Source organism: Thermobia domestica, chromosome 2 (genome assembly GCF_964235325.1).
Source record: "Thermobia domestica chromosome 2, izTheDome1.hap1.1, whole genome shotgun sequence".
NCBI classification, from domain to species: domain Eukaryota; kingdom Metazoa; phylum Arthropoda; class Insecta; order Zygentoma; family Lepismatidae; genus Thermobia; species Thermobia domestica.
Window position 1 is genome coordinate 92,492,727 of NC_137455.1, and position 21,687 is coordinate 92,514,413.

Here is a 21,687-nt window from a genome sequence, read left to right on the forward strand (position 1 = left end):
TAACAGCGCTGGACAGTCAATTTTATTAGGCAGAAGTCGAAAGAGAAAAATTAAGTCAGTTAGTGTTCTTCTTTGTTCTAACGTCCTGAATTTAAAATTATCAATAAGATTGGTCTAGTGCTCAAATTTTGGATAAAGACCGGTCTTTTTGTAGGTAAAATATCTCAAGAATTTACTTTGTAATTGCTCAACGTTCTGGCATTCAGATTTTAAGTATGGATTCCAGATAACTGATGCATATTCTAATTTAGCCCTAACATACGAAAAGTAAAGAGTCTTCAATATCATTTCATTTCTAAGTTCATTACTCATTCGAATTACGAATCCGAGATTCCTGTAGGCTTCATTAGTTATTTTATCTACATGTTGGTTGAATGTTAACCTATGATCAAATATTACTTCTAAATCTTTCACTGAGTTCGATTTATTTAAATTTGCCCTACAAATGAAATACGAATATTCGCAAGGAAACTCTTATCTACTGAACGTCACAGACACACATTTATCTACATTCATCTGAAGTTTCTTTACCTTACACCGATTCATTACCTTATTTAGGTCTTGTTGTAATAAAATGACAGTCTTCTTGTGTTTTGATTTTGGCATATATTGAAATCGTCGGCAAACAGTAGTTTTTCTGAATTTGTAATACAACACGGAAGATCATTGATAAAAAGTAAAAAGACAAGAGGCCCCAAGTTCGATCCCTGCGGATCTCCTGAAATAATGTCGATTTCTTTAGAAAGAAATTCTTTATAGATAACGGACTGTTTACTGTTATGCAAATAAGAGGAAAAGAAAAAATGAAAAGAAATTTTTCACTTTTACGTCCCACGAAGAGGAAAAGAAATTGACCATCGCTGGTCTAAAGTTAAATAAAGCTAATCTATGTAGTAAAACAGCATGTTGTACGGTGCCAAAAGCCTTACTGAAATCAGTATATATAACATCTACTTGACCATTGTTGTACAAAGAAGAAGCTATAAAGTCTGTAATAATACCTAAATTTGTAACTGTCGATCTACTTTGTAAGAATCCATGTTGATATACCGAGATTGCAGGGCGCACGTGATTTAGTATTCAAACATATCGGATACTTTCAAATATCTTGGCAAATACGGGTAAAATTTCAACAGGCCGAAAGTTTTCAATATTGTTTTTCTTTACCGATTTTGGAATTGGGCAAACTATTGAGTGCTTCCATTTGTCAGGAAAAACATTGTTTTTTTATTGCAAAATTTAATATACTTAGAGGATATTTGAAAATATCAATACATGCTTTAACAATATATGGAGAAATGTTGTCATTTCCCATTGATTTATTAGATTTTAATTTTCTGATTGTCCTTTCATTTTCTTCTATGGTTATCTCCGATATAAAAAAAGAGCCTAACATAGTATTATTATCAATGTTATCACCGAATGAATGACTACTGCCGGTATCATTAGTTGACGACGCTAGTCGATATACAGACTGAAAATGGTGTGCGAAAGCATTTGTAATCTCATCATTTATGCTCAGGCTACGTCCCTGGCACAACAGTGGTCCAGAAGAGAGATGTCGCGTTTTACTCTTAATATAGTTCCAAAATTGTTTTGGGTCTTCCTGTATGTTAATTTTCGTTTCTAAATAAATAATTTATACTCCCTTGCTATTTCCTGCTTCACTTCCTTCCGCAACTTACAAAATTCATTGCAATGATATTGACAATTCCCCTTTCCCCGCAGCCAAAAAGCACGGTGGTACGATTTCTTTTTTTTTTCTATTATACTACTTGTAAACCAACATGGAAAAATTTTTGTGGACTTTTTTTTCAAGGGAATACTTTTGCGAAAAGCGTCATAAATTATTTCGTAGAATTAGTCCACCATTCTATTTACATCCTGGTAAGTTCCCAGGCTTAACCAATTAATTTTATGTAGAACTTTGTAAAGTCGCAAAAAATTTCCCTTTCGAAAGTTGAAACCTAAAATATTTTTATGGGATTTCGATTTTATTGCCCGTTTACACAATATATTTATGAGAAGGCACGGATGGTGCATGTCCTCTTTTACGAGAGGATGCAGCTCTCTTTCTACAGTAACATTCTGAAGGTTAGAGAGTACGTGGTCCAACGTTCTTCCTAAGCTGTTGCACACATTATTAAGGGATGTTAGGTCATAATGCAATAGACAATTATATAAATGCCGATATTTGCCTGTCAAGAAAAGAAAATTGCGTTCCATTAATTTGAGAATAGTTCATATCCCCCACTAAGAGAATAGTGCTGCCTACTTTACAATTGTCTTCAATAAATTGAAAGAAGTAATCATATTAAGAGATACTGGAGTCCGGTTCAATATACACAACGCAAATGTAAACAGCCTTTGAATTAATTTCTACTTTCACAAGAATACCATCCATGTTCAGATCGGTATAGATAATCTGAATCACTTCTATATTCTTAAATGCCAGTAGCACGCCTCCCCCACATGTTTCATTGCATGCACTATCTCAATCTTTCCGATAAACAGAACATCGAATATCAAAAAACTCATGATCAAAAAAAACTGTTATTGAACCAGGTTTCTGTTAATGCTACTATGTCATAGTCATTTGATAAAATATTAGGATAAAACTCAGTCGCCTTCTTTCTAAGAGATCGCACACCCATAAAGCACATACGCAAATGTTCTATTTTTTTACCACCTCCAAACACATTGGAGCATTCAGTTTTCAGTCTTACCTTGAAGGTCATTGAACGTTTCCTGTCAATTTTGAAAAGTCCCCTGAGGTCATGCCCGTCCTCTTCTTCTTGTTTGTCGAAGGACAGGATATTCCTTTTAATTCACTCTTGCTGCTGCTGTTGTTTGTCCGACTGGAGCCCAACCCAAACTGAGGGAAGATTACCTTGCATTGTTGCCAACTCCTTCTCGTTCGCACTAGTTTTCACTACAATACTGCACTTTCAAAGACATCTGGTTGTTACTATTTTTCTTAAGATCTTCTAGCCGGAAAGGATTCCCATCGATGTGCAGCTTATTATACTGAAGTCGTGCTTTCTGACCCCTCGAGACTGCTTCAATCCGGTGAGTGTTTAGTTCCTTCCTAATGGCAATAGTAGCATAGCAAAAGTCCTCTCCTATTCTGACAGACGTTCCCTTGGCACGATAAGCACTTCTTAGTATTTCTTCCTTTCTTCTGTAATTCGCAAATTTCACTAATATGGGTCTATCCCTCCTCCTACCCAATCTATGTGATCTTTCAATGTTCATCGGATTAAGTTCAATTTGCAGTTTCTCTTCAACGAATTCCCTTAGCAGTTCCTCTGTTTCCTCCCATCTTTCTTTCTCCCCTTCCGCAATATTGTAGAAAACAAGATTATTGCGGCGGGAGTGGTCCTCAAGCTTATCAATCAACTTCTTTGTTTCCTCCAACTGTCGCTTAAGTTCCTTATTTTCATTCCTGATAACACTTAATTCACCAGTCAAGTTCTCTATTTTTTTTTACCCACGTCACAAGTGGTTGAGCACAATGATATTATTTTACTGTCCATGTCCTCAAGCTTGGATAACACATAATCTATTGTAGCTGGTCCAGGATTCAGTTCCACCCCACCAATTACTAGCAACACAGCAATCACAATTCCCATGAAGTACATAGGAGATAAACAAGCTTGGTCACACTGAGTTTTCGGACATTTCATACATACTCGGCAGCACCACATTCCTATTCTCACTCGCTAAGTGTGATGAAAAGGAGAGTTTTTGAGATTTTCCATTGGGGAGGGTAAAATCCGGTGCGAAGAATAAAGTTGTAGATGGTTGCGAGAAGTAAAAAGAGGATGGGAGATGACTTGATGAGTTTATAGGTAATGCGATCAAAGCCGGGGGCCGTGTTTCGTTTTGGCAATCTCAGTTAATCATATTGCCTAGCTCAAATATATGCAGGAAATCTGAACTAAGCATACAATTATAAAATCATACAGCATAAACTACACGATGAATTGAATGTCTATGGGTACCTTAACAAAGTAAAAATGATTGTACCGTCTTGTCTTCACTTTCAACTCAGCAATACTGTAACAATAATTCTATATGACTTTTTTCAAACTAGACACAACAACACATTGTGCAAGGTTGAGATAAAAAAAATATAAAAACACAAACACATAACAGTTTCAATACACTAATTGTATCTTCATCAGACTTCCACTTCTTGTAGCTACTTGGGAGTTGGTCACCATTCATTTACCTTCCGAAGATAAATTTTTAATTAGGCTCCGCCCGTTCATTAAAAAGTAATACTTTTGTTTTTTCTTTACCACTTTAACCGGTTCAGCTACATACTTGACTAGGATATAAATTTTTAAGTCTAGAATATACGTAAGTTCAGAGTAGCCAAAGAGGAGGTGGATAAGGAATAAGTCGTTTATGGAACAGAGGAAGCACTTCAAGGAAATAAAAGATGAAGAAGATAGAGACATAATTCGGAGACAATTAATAAATATAGTAAATAAATCAAAAAGACAAAAAGTCAAAGGCAATAATAAAGAGAATATAGAAATGAAAAGAATAAGAACGAGAAAGAATATAGTAGTGGAGCAGGCAAAGAAAGTGGGTGCTATAGTTGTGATGGACAAATTATGGTATGAAGAAAGCCTTGGAGATCTGAAAGACTTGACATACGAAGAAATAGCGCAGAAAGGACAAAAAGAAGAGGAAAAGAAAAAGATTGTAGAGGACTGCAAGAAGAAAAGTTTCAAGAGGTAAGTGAGAGAAGAAGGAAGATTACCTAGAATGGAAGAATTTCCAAAAATCCACAAAGAACTTGAAGTTGAAGGCAGTACTTAACTGCAGGAACAATATGTTAGAACCTTTTTTAAAAAAGATTAAGAGAATAGCTAAGATAGTGAGAGAAGGACAAGAAAGTAGGAGAGTAGGAAATGTGCAATAGGTTAAGAGCATGATAGACAAACTAGGGAAAGTAAAAGAGAGCACAGTGTTATTTAGTCTTGATGTTAAGAGTATGTTCCCGAGTCTTAGGAGAAAAGAAATATTGATGATAATAAAAGAAGAAGAGGATGCAAAGAAAATAGAAGATTTCGGCAGTAAGAAGATTATAAGAGGATTTGAGGCATTGTGGGAGAATGGATATTGTATAATCAAAATAAGGATTGTAAAAAAAATGAAGGAAGGAATCAATATAGAATCTTGTTTGAGTTAGGTACTGTATGATATAGTAACGAATCAATGGGAGAAAGAGACAAAGGGAAGAAGAAGAGAAATACTTCTTTTTTCCGTTATGCAAATGACTGGTTAGGAATACGGAAGGGAACGAAAAGACAGAAGGAGAAATTCAAAAGAGACGTGGAAGATGAAGAGAAAGGCATTAATCTAGAGAATGATACAGGGGTAGAAAAGGAGCTAAAATATCTAGATATCAAAATAAGGAAGTTGGTAGAAGGAGAATTCAATACATCCTGATAAGAGAAAATGCGTGCAGCGGGAGTATATTGCCACAAAAGAAGTTATGTGGATGAAGTTACGAAGACGAATTTCGTAAAAATTATGGAGGAAAGAATAGGAGACTTAAACACATATGAAAAAAGAAAAAAACGAGTCTTAAAGAAGTTTTAGATACAACTGAGGCGAAATGGATACAATGAAGAGGATAGACTAACAAGAAACTTAACAAAAGAGAGGAAGAAGACAAGAAGAAAACTGGTTTGATATAAAGAGTTAGATAGAGAAATAGAGGAATAAACAGGATACTTCGGAAAGTAAGAATTAGGGCATACAAGAAAGAAGGAAGCAGAACAATAATTGAAGGAGTCAGAAAATCCAAGAGAAAATCAATATTGGACAAAGATCAAAGCGGGTAGGTTTATAAAAAGGGATGCGCGTAGTGTAACGAAATTTACATGAGAGAAACAAAAATGATAATGAAAGAAAGGATGTAGCAGCACAAGGATAACGTAAGACTGAAAAGGCACAACAACGTAATATACAAGGATCAGAAAGAGGCAAACCATAAGATCGCCATCGAAGGGGCCATCGAAGGGAGCAGGGGTCATCGAAGCAGAAAACAGGACTTTAGTGAGAAAATGGAAAGAAGCAAGGGAAATTGTGAAGGCAGGAGACAAGGTGATGAATTTGAATGGAGAATTTGCGATAAATAAATAATAGGAGAGAAGTTTACTTAAAGAAGAAGAAGAAAGGAAAAGGAAGGAGAAAGAAAGAGAACAAATAAATTAGGGAGCATATTAAAGGACAAGAATGTATCCAGTAAAAAGTATACTTTTAATTGGACAACTGTGCAGCTGAACAAGTGAAAGTGTAAGAAAAAAATCAAATATTCTTTTTAATAAAAGGTTGGATTCTAATTAAAAGTTGAGCTCCTTTGTGGCTAAGCGGTTAGCGTATGCGCCTTTGGAGTGGGAGACCTGGGGTTCGATTCCCAGCGGGAGCTCATGTGGTTCGGATTCCACGTTAATCAATAGATCCCGTCTCATATAGCCTTGCTGCTGAAAGGGACATTAAACTGAAAATCAACTCAACTCTAATTAAAAGTTAATCTCCGGAAGGTATATAAGAGATGACCAACTCCCAAGTAGCCAGAAAGAGTGGAAATATGATGAAGACACAGTTAGTGTGTTTGAAACTGTTCTGTGTTTGTGTTTTTATATATTTTTAACACATAGCCTTGCTCAGGGTGTTGCTGTGTTTACTTCGACAAATATGAAAACAAGACGTGATAGAACAGTTATATAGTTCTTTTTGTAGTTTAATGTCCCGCGGTTATGGATACGAGACTAAGAGAGATGGACAATAATGTTGGAATGGCAAAAGTAGGAGGAAGTGGGAGAACTCCAAGAAAACCCACAGGCATGATGTTTGTCCATCACAAAGTCCACTTTGAAGGACTTTTGATTTAACCAGGGAAACCACGCGCCAGATGTAAGAGCTCTACCACTGAGCTAGCTCTACCACTACGGCTATTTTAAGTAGTATGGGCATCACTGTTTAGACTATGTGTATCACTGTTAGAAGTACGTGTGTCACAGTTAGGAAAAGATAAGTAACAATAGATACAATTTGCTTCTTATTGTGTTTGCTTACCTATTTAGAACATCTACGTGTATACACAGTGGATCATCGGGTTACAAACTTGCTCCGTTTCGTAAGGCTGTTTTTAAACTGAAATGTTCGTACATCGAAATTATTTTTCTCACTGAAATTAATACAAATATAATTCATCCTTTTTAGGCACAAAAATATCGTATTGTGTGGATTTTTAATATAGTTTTAGTGTTCTGTGTGGTAAAGAATGGACAACGAAAATAACATTATTGTTGTTAAAGACAAGTAAGTACCACTAAATTTAAAGAAAAACAGTATAATGCAAAAAAAAATAATAATAATAATAAAATAAAAATAAAAAAATAGATTTTCAACAGAAACAGAACTCTGATAGATAATGTTTATGACAAACCAGAAACAAACACTCCTAGGCACATGGAATTGGCGATACAAGCGTGTGTGTTGTGTTTGTATCCCGAAATAATGTTCGTAAGTCGAGGGAAAGATTGTTCAGAAGACTTGTTTGTAAGCTAAATTCTTCCCAAAACGAGATGTTCGAAACTCGTCGGTGCGCTACAAATAAAAATGAAAACCACCAAGGTATTTGGCGGCTAATTCCTCCTAGACCGGTGAACCAACTTTGACTACTTTTGGTAAATGAGCGCACCGTATCCAAAGTTAAAGATTCCATCATGTTACTTTCTAAAATGCACATTCTACTGGGAGAACGGTGGGATCGTATAATAAGCAAAAAGTTCAGTATTTTATGAGCTCATCAAGTTAGATGAAACTCAGGATATAAAATCTTAGTTAAAAATAAGAGAAAATGTGTCAGAGTGTTTCCGAAAATTTCAGTTTCCAAGGGAGAAAGGGGATATTTTCTATCTTCTTGGCATATATATAAAAATGTAATAAGTACATAATAAATTAATCGCTGAACAAAGCAAAACAATTTTATTATAAAACTTACACCTTGTAAATAAAACTAACTTACAATAAAATTGGTTTGGTTGCTCAGTCATTATTTTATTATTTAATTATACGAGGGTCATTCGGAATGTAAAGAACGTTTTTGTATAAACACTTTAATAACTGATATACAAAGGCGAAATTTGTGTTACATACTATGTGATACTTAAGTTACTTTTCGACATAGTCGCCGTGTAAATTTAAACACTTGTCATACCGTGGTACACGTTTTTCTATGCCTTCGGCATATACAGTTGCCGCCAAACTGTTGAACCAATCACTAACAGCTTCCTTAAGTTCATTTCGTACAACAAAGTTCTTGAAATTTCAGGAAAGAATTCGTGCAGCCCATCAATACTGAATCGCCTATCCTCTTGAATTTTCCGCTCAATTTTTCGTTTGAGTTCGTCAGTCACAACAGAAAGCCGGCCCGAGCGTTCCTCATCGTGCACATTCGTCCGTCCGTCATTAAACATAATGCACCACTTACGAACTGATGCTTCATTCATTACATTTCCATACACCTCAGTGATTTGTCTATAAATTTCTATCGGACGCACTTTTCTTGCATTCAAAAATCTTATCACACTACGAACCTCACACTTGGCGGGATCAGTAATTGTATCGCACATTTTACAGTCGCACAGCGAAGCAATAACTGATCGCAGCTGGTGCCAGACTGAGGCTAAAGCATGCCCAGGTCAATAGCCCAGCGGCAGCGGGGGTGGGGGTGGGGGAACGCTCACGCGCTAGCGCAAAACGTTCTTTACTTTCCGAATGACCCTCGTATTATATGAGTAAAGCTAGTATAAGGGAGAATAATGAAAATGTATATCAATTGTTCCAGCGTTAGAGATCTGCACGGACCTGAATTTTTAGCCCGGGCCCGGCCCGGCCCGTGGATTTAGAATGTGAGACCCGACCCGAGTCCGAAATATGTTTTAGTATTTAGTTCCGAGTTCGTGTGATAATTAAATGAGCCCAAAATAAGCCTGAATTACAGCAACTTAATAATTAACCCAAAATTGTATTTTTATTTACAGCAATTTGAGGTTTAATTTTGTGGTTGTGCTTTAAAAGTTCTCCAGAAGGAACGGTGCAATAAATATTTACAAAGTTAGGCCCGAATAGGCCCGAAATATAGTTGTATATTTAAAAATTCACGGCCTGAGTCCGACCCGGGCCCAAAGTGATATATGCTTTGTAGGCCCGAGCCCGTGCAGACCTCTATCCAGCGTAAATCTGGAATGCTTTGAGCAATTTGAACCGAAAAGAACTACAATACCAATAGCATGAAACAAATAACACTACAATAACAAAGAACATTCACCAGAAACACCCGCAGGATTATTTAAAGAGGGAAGAAGCCAATAGATCGATTTTAGGATGGGGCAAAAGATAGACAAACAAGCGCAGTCCTGAATACAAATACACACACATTTTGATGCACTTGTGCATATAATACCATATAAACACAATTAGTCATATATCCTTATTAACTACAGTAAACAAACTATAGGACTATAGTAAGGAAAATAGTAGGGGTCTATGTTTTGGCATGTACTTTCAATAATTGAACACCCAGAAAGGGTCAACTGACCCTCTTGTCCCCTGCTCTTAGCGACCATGACATCTACATGAAACGAACACGAGCGCTATGACAAAAAAAAAAAAACATATATAACGATTTTCTACAAAATAAGTCAGTAAAAGCACGATATACAATTGAATCAGTAGTTATGATGAGATCATAAGACAGAAAACTAAAAATATGAGAACATCAAAGAAAACTTGAATTTTTTAAACTTCTGATAGATATGAATTGATCGACCTCTGTTTGAGAAAGTAAAGATTTCTTGTCATTGTACGAAATGAAAAACTTGTTGTGAGCAATTGGTGTTAACAAAATAAATAAATAAATAAAATGAACTAAAGCAAAATCGTCATTTTCTGACTCATGACCTCTTCTAAACTACTCATTCAATTTTAAAACCTCAGAAATTAATTCAAACACATACATACACACATACATGCATACACAGACTCCCCCCCCCTCTAGATACACACAGAGAAAAACTAATCACGAACAGAAAAGTCTTATATACACAGTATTCAGGAAATGTCAAGAGATGAGCCTCTTCAAGTTCAATTTTTGTATTTGTTGATCTAAGTATTTGTATATCCACTAATATTGATTTAAGATATATTTTCTTTCTTTTCCTCAAACAAAATGAATAAACACTGTTAATGTACGTTTGAACATTATTTATATAGAAAACTTCTGTACCGATGTTGTTGATCAACAGATAAAAATAACATATAACATATATTGTAAAACACAAATAAGAGCATTATTAAAAGAAAGAAAAATGCATGTATACCCACCTACGAGGTTTAAACAAAATTATTTAATTAAATAAATCACATGTTATTTAAAAAGAACCACAATTTATTTAAAAGGAATTTGATGAAATTGAATTTAAGGTTCCGATTAAGAACAAAAACAATATGTAGACTTCTGTGCAAACTAAGGTTATTATTAAAATATCCAGTATCATTGACCCACTATCACAAATTATTTTCTAGATCAAGAGTTATTTGGGGTCTATCCTACCTCGCGTTAAGCGGGCTTTATAGAGGACAAACACTGTTGGGTTTATTCGGGGCTTTCCTGTTTTCTTCCAGTTTTTCCATTCCACTATTTCATCCATAGAGACTTCTTTAGCCTACATGGCATAACTATGGGACATGAAACTGAAAGTTTTCATTACATAGAAATTAATTATAAGGGGATGAAAAATATTGATGAGAGATAATTTTAAATTACTGAACTAGGTGGAATAGGAAAGACTATCACAACTGTTAAGTCTATTACAGTTTTGTGCATTATTGGCTGTATTTATATTTCAGTCCTTTATTAGACATAAGTTCTGGTTTTATATGTTTGAATCTCATGATTTTACGGTGATACGTACAATAATACTAAAACAATGGAAAATATATTACTCAACAGAGAGCCTATATTGGTTAGTTTGAGACTGTGAACATTCTAAAAACACTGCACCGACCTGAACACAAAATTAAAATACAAAATTATTTTATTGAAAAGGGCGTGAAAGGGGGAGGAAAATGATAAAGAAAACTCCACCTTCACGCAAGCCGTTAGGAAAAGAATTGGGGGCTGAAGCTTAAGATAGGTTTGGACGGCTGTTTTTTTTTTTTTTTAATGCACATTTATGGGAAATGAATATAAAAGTAGATTAAAAAAAAAGAGAGATAGGGTGTGGGAAGGGGGTTAGGAAATTGAAAGAAATATTTTTATGTTGATGTTTGGGCTTAAATGCTGGTGATTATAGGCTTGGCTTTTTTGGCTTTTTTGATGGGTTTGGATTTACGGCGACGGCAAGTTTTTTTTAAAGCGAGGTTTTAGTTTTTAGATAGGAGTTTAACAGCAACGTTTTTACGTTTTTGACCACGACTTTTTTAAGGGGGAAGAATTTGGTAGCATTTAAGCACGGGCGCAAGGCTCGGCGACTATTATAAGTGAGCTTAGATGCGAGTATTAGATGTTACCAGATGTGTGGTTGGAGGTTGTGGAAGGAGTTAGGATGGTGTTTTTTATTATTTATTACAAAATAGTAATAACAATTACATAAATTATATTACAGTTATACAATACTGAATTAGCGATAAATAGTTTAGTTGGTTAGCGGCTTTACAGAATACTAGTTTACAATGCGTTTAGGCCTATATTTGATAGCGTAATATAAACATATAATGTTAGGTTTCTGTTCTTTTTTAAAATGCACTAGAACACACAAAACACGAATAGCACAAACAAAAATAGGTAGCCCACATCATTGTTTGCTGGTAAAACAAATATGTATAAAATCAATAAATCGATAATAAATCAATTACTGCAGTCTTGGATGTGGGCCCCAACACAAACACACAGATTCCCTTACATTATATTTTGACAATTCCTCTGTTTTAATTATAATGAATACTTTGAAGTACTCTACAAAGCCGCCCTAATACATAATCTGTCCTCTCTCAATCAGAAAAGGACTGCCCGCGGGCCAACAAGCCATGACGAGCCTGTCTGATTTGCAAGACCTAACGTTAGGCCGCTCCTGTAATTATTGTTTTTGCACTACCACCCAGTCTTTCTTTCAAAAAACTTTTCCCCTGGGGGAACAAAATAAAAATGTGAGCGAACTACATAGGGACACTATTTTTGTATTTGGTAATAACAATAGGGAAAGTAATGTCCCCTCGAAATTATGTACATAAGAAACGTTGTTGTTACGTATGAAATACATATTTTATGCGTCGCGAATTTGTGTTTTGTGAATCAGTCTGCTCCTCTCCTAAGCTGCTTCGGCTCACCCATCCTATCAACTGATTCAAGTGAAGGAATTCGTAACTATTACAGAAGCTAACATTCGGTTACTGAAGTGTCTGCAACCCTTGTAGAAAATACGGGAAGATAGCCGTTAGACAATAAAATGCAGATATAAATACGGCTTCCCATGTTAAGAAAAAGGAGCTTTGTCATATTCTCAGTTATTGGATTCAATAGGAACGCTTCATTTCATTTATTTACTCCATCTAACCAATACATGGTATTTGGAGGGTTCAGTTCACATGTACATAGTATTTTTGTGAGATTATAAAACAAACATAATCCGACTTATGCAGAGTCGTTTTGAAGTATTATTAGCGTCATAGTAAAGGCCTGATTACTGCAGGAAACATATGTTAGTCGAACTCTTTAGTATGGCACTAATCACTTAACAAAATGACTCTGCATAAGGCCCAATATGATTTACAGAAGTTATTATACATATAGACGAAAATATTTTACATTATTATACATATATTTCTAGATATTCTTTAACACTATAAAATTCTTTCTATATTAGATACGTTTTTAAGTTTTGTTTAAATTTATTTAAGTTTTTCTCCTTTTCTATGTGATTGGGCAAAGCATTGAATATTTTACTTGTCATATGTCTGGGGCTCTGTTGTACCAGTAAAGTAAGACTTTTTGTTTTGATCTCTAGTATTGTAATGATGATCTTTCACTTCATCTTCATTTTGAGTTAGACTGAAAATGGATGCTTCGTATATATAAATAGATGGAACTGTTAATATCTTTATTTTTTTCAGCTGCGTGTAACGTGGGTTCCTGTCACCACGGCATGGCGTGTCCTCAGGTTTCGGATCGAGGAGAAGGCCTCTAGATACAAAGGCTAGCTGCGAATATACTGAATAAGCAGTCGCGGACAGGAGTGGTTCCCCAGCTTGGGGGTTTGGGTAAGGCTAACAACCTCATCCTGTAAAAAAAGCACTTGTTCAGGAATATTCACAAAAGCCTCGGACAAGGACTGATAACTTGGCATGACCTCAGCAAAACAAAATGGACATGAGGTTCGGAACATGGAATATTAGAAGTCTTTATAGGGCAGACGCGTTAAAATCCGTAACGAGTTAGAGAAATACAGGATGGGCTTAGTCGGATTCAGGAAGTTAGGGGGGAAGGAAATGGATCTGAGAATTCCGGAAATTTTACGTTTTTACGGGGAACGAAATAAAAATCACCAGTTAGGAACAGGGTTTTTAGTTCACAAACGAATATTACCAGCAACTAAACTTGTTACTGACAAACTTTCTTTTATTACTCTTAAGGGACGGTGGTGTGATATTCTTGTTTTAAATGTACATGTCCCAACTGAAGATAAGGATCACGATATAAAACACAGTTTTTACGAAGAAGTGGAACGGATATTTGACCAACTCCCGCGATACCATATGAAAATTCTATTAGGGGATTTCAATGCGAAGGTAGGACGAGAGGATATTTTCAAACCGATTATAGGGAACGAAAGTCTGCATAAGAAAAGTAATGACAACGGTGTTAGACTCGTGTACTTTGCACCATCCAAAAACATAATCGTGAAGAGTACAAAATTCTCACATCGCGACGTTCATAAATACACTTGGACATCACCAGACGGAAAAAACATAATCTAATTGATCACGTTTTAGTACATAGAAGAAGGCAATCTAGCATAATAGATGTCCGGTCGTTTAGATGGGCTGATTGTGACACTGATCACTACCTCGTAGCAGCAATAATACGAGAGAGATTATCGTTGAATAAAGGTAATATTCAATGTCCGAAAACGGAGTGATTCAATTTAAAGAAATTAGAAGAAAGCCAGGTAAGAGAGGAATACCAGATTGAAGTTTCGTATGGATTTTCGGCTTTAGAAGATTCGGAGTGCACATTTGTTGAGGATATCTGGATTGGAATTAGAGATAGCATTAAAATTTCAGCAAAAGAAAAATTGGCACACGCGGAAATACGTAGGAACAAACCAAAGTTCGACCAGGAATGCGTTAAACTGGCAGAGAAAAGAAAACAGGCAAAATTACGTTGGCTACAAAATCCAAACCAAATAACTACACAAAATTTCGCAGATATCAGGCAGAAAACTTCCAAAAGTTTTAGAACAAAGAAACACGATTTTTGAAAGCTACAATTAAGGAACTTGAAGATAATAGTAAAAATAAAAACACCCGGGACATGTATAAGGGGATCAGCAAATTTAAGAAAGGCTATCAACCCCGTGCTTATATATTAAAGAAATCTGACGGTACAGTTCTCACTGATACGGATAGCATCTTAAATAGATGGAAAGATTTCTTTGACGATTTGATTAACACGCAACCAAAAACTAGTGTGCGTTTAGAAAAGGAGATACACACTGCAGAACCGTATATTCCAGAACCCAACCGAATAGAAGTAGAAACCGCTATAAAGAAACTAAAGAAAGACATATCTCCGGGTGTAGATGAAATTTCGGCAGAGTTAATTTTAGCTGATGCGAAAAATTGTGGAACAAGATGCACAAACTCATTCTCCTTATCTGGAACAAGGAAGAATTGCCACAAGAGTGGAAAGAATCAATCATTATTCCAATTCACAAGAAAGGCGACAAAACTTACTGTAATAATTGTCGAGGCATTTCTCTTCTGTCAACATCCTATAAAACCCTTTCAAATATTCTATTAGCAAGATTGACCCATACACAGATGAAATTATTGGAGATTATCAGTGCTTATTTAGACGAAATCGATCAACTATCGACCAAATATTTAGATTTCGCCAAATACTCGAAAAAAAAAGTGGGAATACAATACCCCGGTACATCAACTATTTATTGATTTTAGAAAGGCGTACGACTCGGTTAGAAGAGAAACATTATACAACGTTCTTACAGAACTTGGAATACACAGAAAGCTAATTAGATTAATTAAGATATATTTAAATGAATCCCAAAGTAACGTCCGGGTAGGAAAATTTTTGTCCACGAGCTTTCACGTGAAAATGGCCTGAAACAAGGAGATGCATTATTATTTAACTTTGTTCTGGAATACGCTATAAGGAAAATCAAAGATAGCAACCAGGGCCTAGAGTTGAACGGTATTCACCAGGTTATGGCATATGCTGATGATGTAAATTTAATATTGGATGATAGGAGAACAATAGAAAGAAATGCAGAGTCCTTATTAAAGGCTTGAAGGGACATTGGTTTAGAAGTAAATGCAGAGAAAAAATCTTACATACATGGAAGTGCGTCGGGACCGTAATACAGCAAATTATGGATGCGTTAAAATATTAAATAATACTTTTGATAAATTGGATAGTTTCAAATATCTAGGATCAATATTAACAGGGGAAAATCATATTCACGAAGAAATTAAATGCCGACTAAAAGCAGGGAATTCGTGTTACTATTCTCTTCAAACTCTCTTGTCCTCGCGAATTCTGTCTAGGAATTTGAAGCTTAAAATATACAAAACTATAATCATGCCTGTGGTTCGCACGGTTGCGAAACATGGTCGCTTACTCTGAAGGAAGAACATAGACTCAAAGTTTTTGAGAACAAGATCCTGAGACAAATATTCGGACCCAAGAGGAACGGGAATGGGGAATGGCGGAAACTTCATAACGAGGAACTACATAATTTATACGGTTTACCCAACATTGTTAGAGTCGTCAAGTCTAGGAGGCTTAGGTGGACAGGTCATGTAGCTAGAATGGAAGAAAGTAGAAACGCTTTCAAAGTCTTGACTGGAAGACCAATCGGAAAACGACTATTAGAAAGACCTAGGCGCAGATGGGAGGACAATATTAAAATGGATCTCGCAGAGATTGGAATACAAAGTAGAAACTGGGTGCAGTTAGTTAAGGATAGAAGTCAGTGGAGAGCTTTTGTGAACGCCTCATTGGACACGGCATTGAACCTCCGGGTCCCATAGGCCATAGAGTTGGTTAGTTATTAAGTGGTGTAATGTAAGTTTGCAATGATATGGATAGCCTGTTTTTGTTTAATAAATATAGATTTGCTTTCGGTTGCATTACCCCCGAATAGGATGCCATACTTTATGATAGGGTATATGGACCTATAGTAGATTTGTATTAAGCCTTTTAGAGTTAAAGTGTCTTTTAGCACTTTTGGAGCATAAAGCTTCGAATTTAGTTTATGTATAGTTGCTTCAATATGAGTACTCCATTTGAAGTGCTCATCTATTATAATGCCTAAAAATTTTGTTTCGTTGACTAGCTGTATGGATGGGTTGTTTAGATTTATTGTGGATTTGTTGATGTTTTTAGCGTGTGCTGAGTGGAAAAATATATATTGTATTTTCGTATTGTTTAAAACTAACTGATTACTATCAAACCAAAAGTAAAGTTTTTTTGTTATGTCATGTACATCGTTAACAAGAGCTTTTGAATCTTTTCTTTTGATGATAACTGAACTATCGTCAGCATAGAGTATAATTTTGGTATCTATATTACTAGGTAGATCGTTGATATATAGTAGGAACAGGAGTGGACCTAGAAACGAGGCTTGTGGCACTCCATATTTTATTTCTCGATAAGTCGATTTGTATTTTATTTGAGTATCATCTGTATTTCTTACAATTTCGACTAATTACTTTCTATTTTCTAAATAAGATTTGAATAATTTGAAACAGTTTCCACGTATATCGTAATGTTCTATTTTTTTTTTTTTTTTAGAAGAATGTCACGGTTTATTACATCAAGTGCCTTACTCAGATCGTAAAAAAAAATACCGAGTACTAAAAATTTCTCATATGGTCTATTAAGCTATAGGCAGCGGTTTGGGTGCTTTTGTTGGCCACAAAGCCGTGTTCCTCATTTGTTATAATGTTCTGGTGTATGAGAGAATCCAATAGTCTGATCTTTTTCCGATGTTCAAATATTTTACTTAAAGCAAGTAGGAGCGAGATTGGTCTGTAATTTTCGACGGATGTGGAGTCTCCCTTCTTGTATATTGGTCTTACTTGAGCTATTTTAAGAGCATCAGGAAATACACCATTTATTAAGCATTGATTAAATAAATACGTTAGATGCGGTGTCAAAGACTCTTTACATAGTTTCATTATTTTTGTCGGTATTTCGTCGTTTGTTGACTTTTCCTACATTTTACTAATTTGATGCAATACCTCGTTTTCTAATATTGGTATAAGAAATATGCTGAAAACAGAACGCGGTATCACGTTTGCTAACAGTTTAATGGCTGTATCGGATTCTCTTGTTTTTGCTGGCTTGTCGGATGTTTCTGTAAAATGTCGATTAAATTCGTCACATATTTGAATAGGTTCATCTATTACTGTATCATCCATGCTTAACTTTTTAATATTACTTACTTTCCTATTTTTTATGTGTATATGATCTCTGACAATTTCCAGAGAGACTTGGTTTTATTCTTAGAATGAGTAATGATATTGGTATAGTGTGTCTGTTTAGAAATATAATCTAATGAAATTGTTTATTTCGATTTTTCTATAAGGTGAAACAGTTTTTTGTATTAGTAACATTCGCTACAGTTTATTATATTACACTGGTCGGCAAAAATGAAACTTTTTACGCTCAAACGAACAAAAATAGGTGATTCCTATAGATTTCGAGCTCCTGAGTTCGAATCCGTAACCCGTTTTTCTCCAGGACGTACCAGTTTTCAGGGAGGAGGGGGTGTTTCAATATCCGCCCAAAGATGCTATTCTCCACCCATAATAATTTGCACTTTATAATTTAAATATCAATATAAATTATGCAGATAAAATTGCATAAAAAGTTAAAGTTTAACATTTTAACACCAAGTTCAACACTTGATTAACGTGTCACTTGGTTTTCCTACTCCTCTTATAATTACTACAGGGTGTCTCGCGTGTCACATTCCAACAGAAGTCTGCCAACATATTCACACTCCATTTACCACTGTAGCGCCTCTCCATGGTAGCTATTTGCTGGTGAAACCTTTCCCCGTGTTCGTCAGAGACCTCCCCCAAACTGTACATTTCAGGGAAGAAGTCCAGGTGGCAATGCAGGAAGTGTAAACTTTAGGGACATATTACATCCCATGTTACGAAATGAAGTAATTAACCTGCCCACAATGCCTTTGTAATCATGTGACTTATGATTCCCTAGAAAGTTATTGCACACTTCTTGAAAGGCCTCCCAAGCCTCATTTTCTACTTCATTAAGCTAAGATGAAAATGTAGTATACTTAAATACATCTCTGATTTGAGGTCCCGTAAAAACACCTTCTTTCACCTTCGTCTGAGTTTTGGGAATAGTTTTCTGAGATGATTAAATGCTTCACCATCCCGGTTCAGGGCCTTGACGAAGACCTTCATGAGCCCTAATTTGATATGAAGGGTGTTATGTGTGATAGTTTTATCACACTTTATTTTTGGTTAAAAAAAGAAAGAAAGAGAAATCATGTCATCCTAGAGGTTATGTAAATCTTCCGAGCATTCGGCTTATTGCAGCGCCTCTAGTGGAAAACTTTGGAACTACTGAGTCTCGAATGAGCTGCGGGTTTCCTAAGCGGCCATTCGGAACGAAATGTAGAACTGGGCACGTCGTATTCATACTGATTCTATTTCATGTATATAAATATTACCGGAACACAGTTATTTTTCAATAGTTCAAGTGTTCTAATTTGGTGAAATTGGTTAAAAGTGTTAAAGTTCTCATGAAGTAAATCTAGTGTTATATAATATTATTATATAAATATATATATATTTGGTGTCTTATTATGTGCAAGAATTAAGAGGCAATATTGTGAAATAGTTCTCAAGGCTGGTATTTAATGGGCTTTTCTGAGTAATTGAAAAATGGTGAGTGTTAAACTTTTTCATATAAGTACTAGTAATTAATACAAATTATAACGCATATTGAGATATATTTAATTGTTCTAAAATCTATATGAATTAAAAGAGGAATTCAAAAAGGAATAAGTAATTTAGTAATGTCAGTTAATGTACCTTTTTGGACCTATTTGAACACGTGTTGTGTTGTATAAAAGGAGAATATAATCAAAGCTATTTCATATTAGTAAATATTCATCAATTGTTATCATATTTCATGTGTATTTTCTATAATTTTTTGAAAGTTGATATTGTTTTTTTCAAAATAAAATAAGAAAAGATTAATTATTGATTTTCCGTTATAAAGAACCTGCTATTTAGAAATACCTATAAAAATCAATGAGACTAGGGTACTTTGTAAGAACATTATTAATATATGAATTTAATGCTAATTTTTTTCAGTTCCATGAACTTTAGATCTGGATCTGAGATAATTTACCAGTATATTTCTTAAGGAAGAAAATATATATATATATATATATATATATATATATATATATATATATATATATATATATATATATATATATATATATATATATATATATATATATATAACGACTCTAACCCCTCAAATTCTTTACATAGTTGTCCTGGATCTTATATCCAGCGGCCCAGAACGGCGCCCATCGAGGCACGTTACAAGGAGTGGTAAGAATATTTTCTCTGGACCCATAAGACGTTCATTAGCCACGTTCATCTCCCCTGGGACCAGTTGCTTCCTTGGCAGCCATTTTGTGATGGTGCACTGATCTTTGTCTCGACTATCTCAATGACACAAGAATCAGCAGTGCTTTGTATAACCTCCTTGTAAACCGGTGAGGATGGCAATAACCTTACGGTCAGCGCATATAGACCACTGGAACTGTTCGTATTTTATTTTCTGCAGTAGGTTTCGCATGTTCTCGTATGTTTTTTTTTTTTTTCATATGTACAGCATGAGCAATAGGGATGGCTGGCTTTTCATTGCCATTGTATAGTAACACTGCCCTGAGACTTATCCTAGAGGAATCTACGAATAGCCTCTAATCTTCAGTGTTGTAGTTCAACTTCTGTTGTCCCATAAGCGATGGAATGTCATTGCAATACACCATATCACCATCCTTTGTAAAATTAGGAACTAGGCTCACCTCTCTTTTCCTATACATCGATATATTCACATCTAGGTTTAGTAGATTCCATTGTTGAAGGCATGATGCAGGCAACAGGGCCTTAGACTTGGGAAGGTTTAAGTCTCTGATCAGATCATTCAGCTCTTTCTGACTTATCACATGTGGTTCATTAGTGTCACGCGCTGGAGCGTAATTGGGATCTGACTGTGTACTCGAAGATTGTGCAAACTCCTCACAAGCAGCAGGTTCTTCATCGGATGAAACACTGCACAGGGTGTATGAGTCCGGTGGTACAGGTACAAGCAGGCGAACATCATGTTTCACAGGTCTCCTCGCGGAATCCAAGTTAGGATACTGTATTTATGCTTCATGTTTTTTGAGAAACCTTTTATATTAGTCAGGCAGAAGTAACAGTCTGAAACATTATCACGGGGCTCGCGCCACTATAGGTACGGCGAACGGCATCGATTTATGTGTACCTTTCAACTATCCTGTGAGAGTACGCGCACACGTGTTACAACTTTGTTTCGAAGCCCAAACGCGATCCTGGTCGCCGATTTTACACCCGAAGTACAAATGATAGGCTGTCTTCAGGAACGGTGACAATGGCCTACTTTGTCCCTTGAAAATCACTTCCCCACATATGTAGCACAATGAATCTGTCGAATTGTTGCAAGTTCTCGGTATGTTCGTTTAACACAAACGTCAATATTTCACGCAGAAATATTTTTACCTACGGTACACACAAACACAGTGTAACACCATCTTCTAACACGAAGATCAACTCGAAACTGAAATATTTGTTTCACGCGACAACGGGGCGTATGTCTTGACGTCTTTTTTCAACAATCTGTCTGTCGTCTAGAGAAAAGGGAGCCGAAGAATAATCGCAAGTTGATCACGAAACCTCGATAACGCCTCAATAACGCCTAGGTTTTAGTGTATGCAGTGTGGAACAGCAATAAATCTTTGCATCCCAAGGGGAGTGGGTACGTTTCCGGGGAGTCGTGAGCTAGAGAAAAGTATGTTCCTGGGAAACAGCACCCCGCCAAAAAATCCTTACATGCTGGAACTTTCTCGATAAGATATTCGTAATCAGCGTCTCGAAATCTATCCGGTACACCCTTTCACCCTTGTGGGAGGATTTTCATGCCGACCAGTGTTATTTTATTTCCTGTGTTATCTAATTTCTATGCGCTTTTCTCTTTATTGTACGCTTTTTTTTTGAAAATGATTTGTAAAAACTATTGTTGAGCATAATAAGAAAATAGTAAAATTTATCTTCTATCCC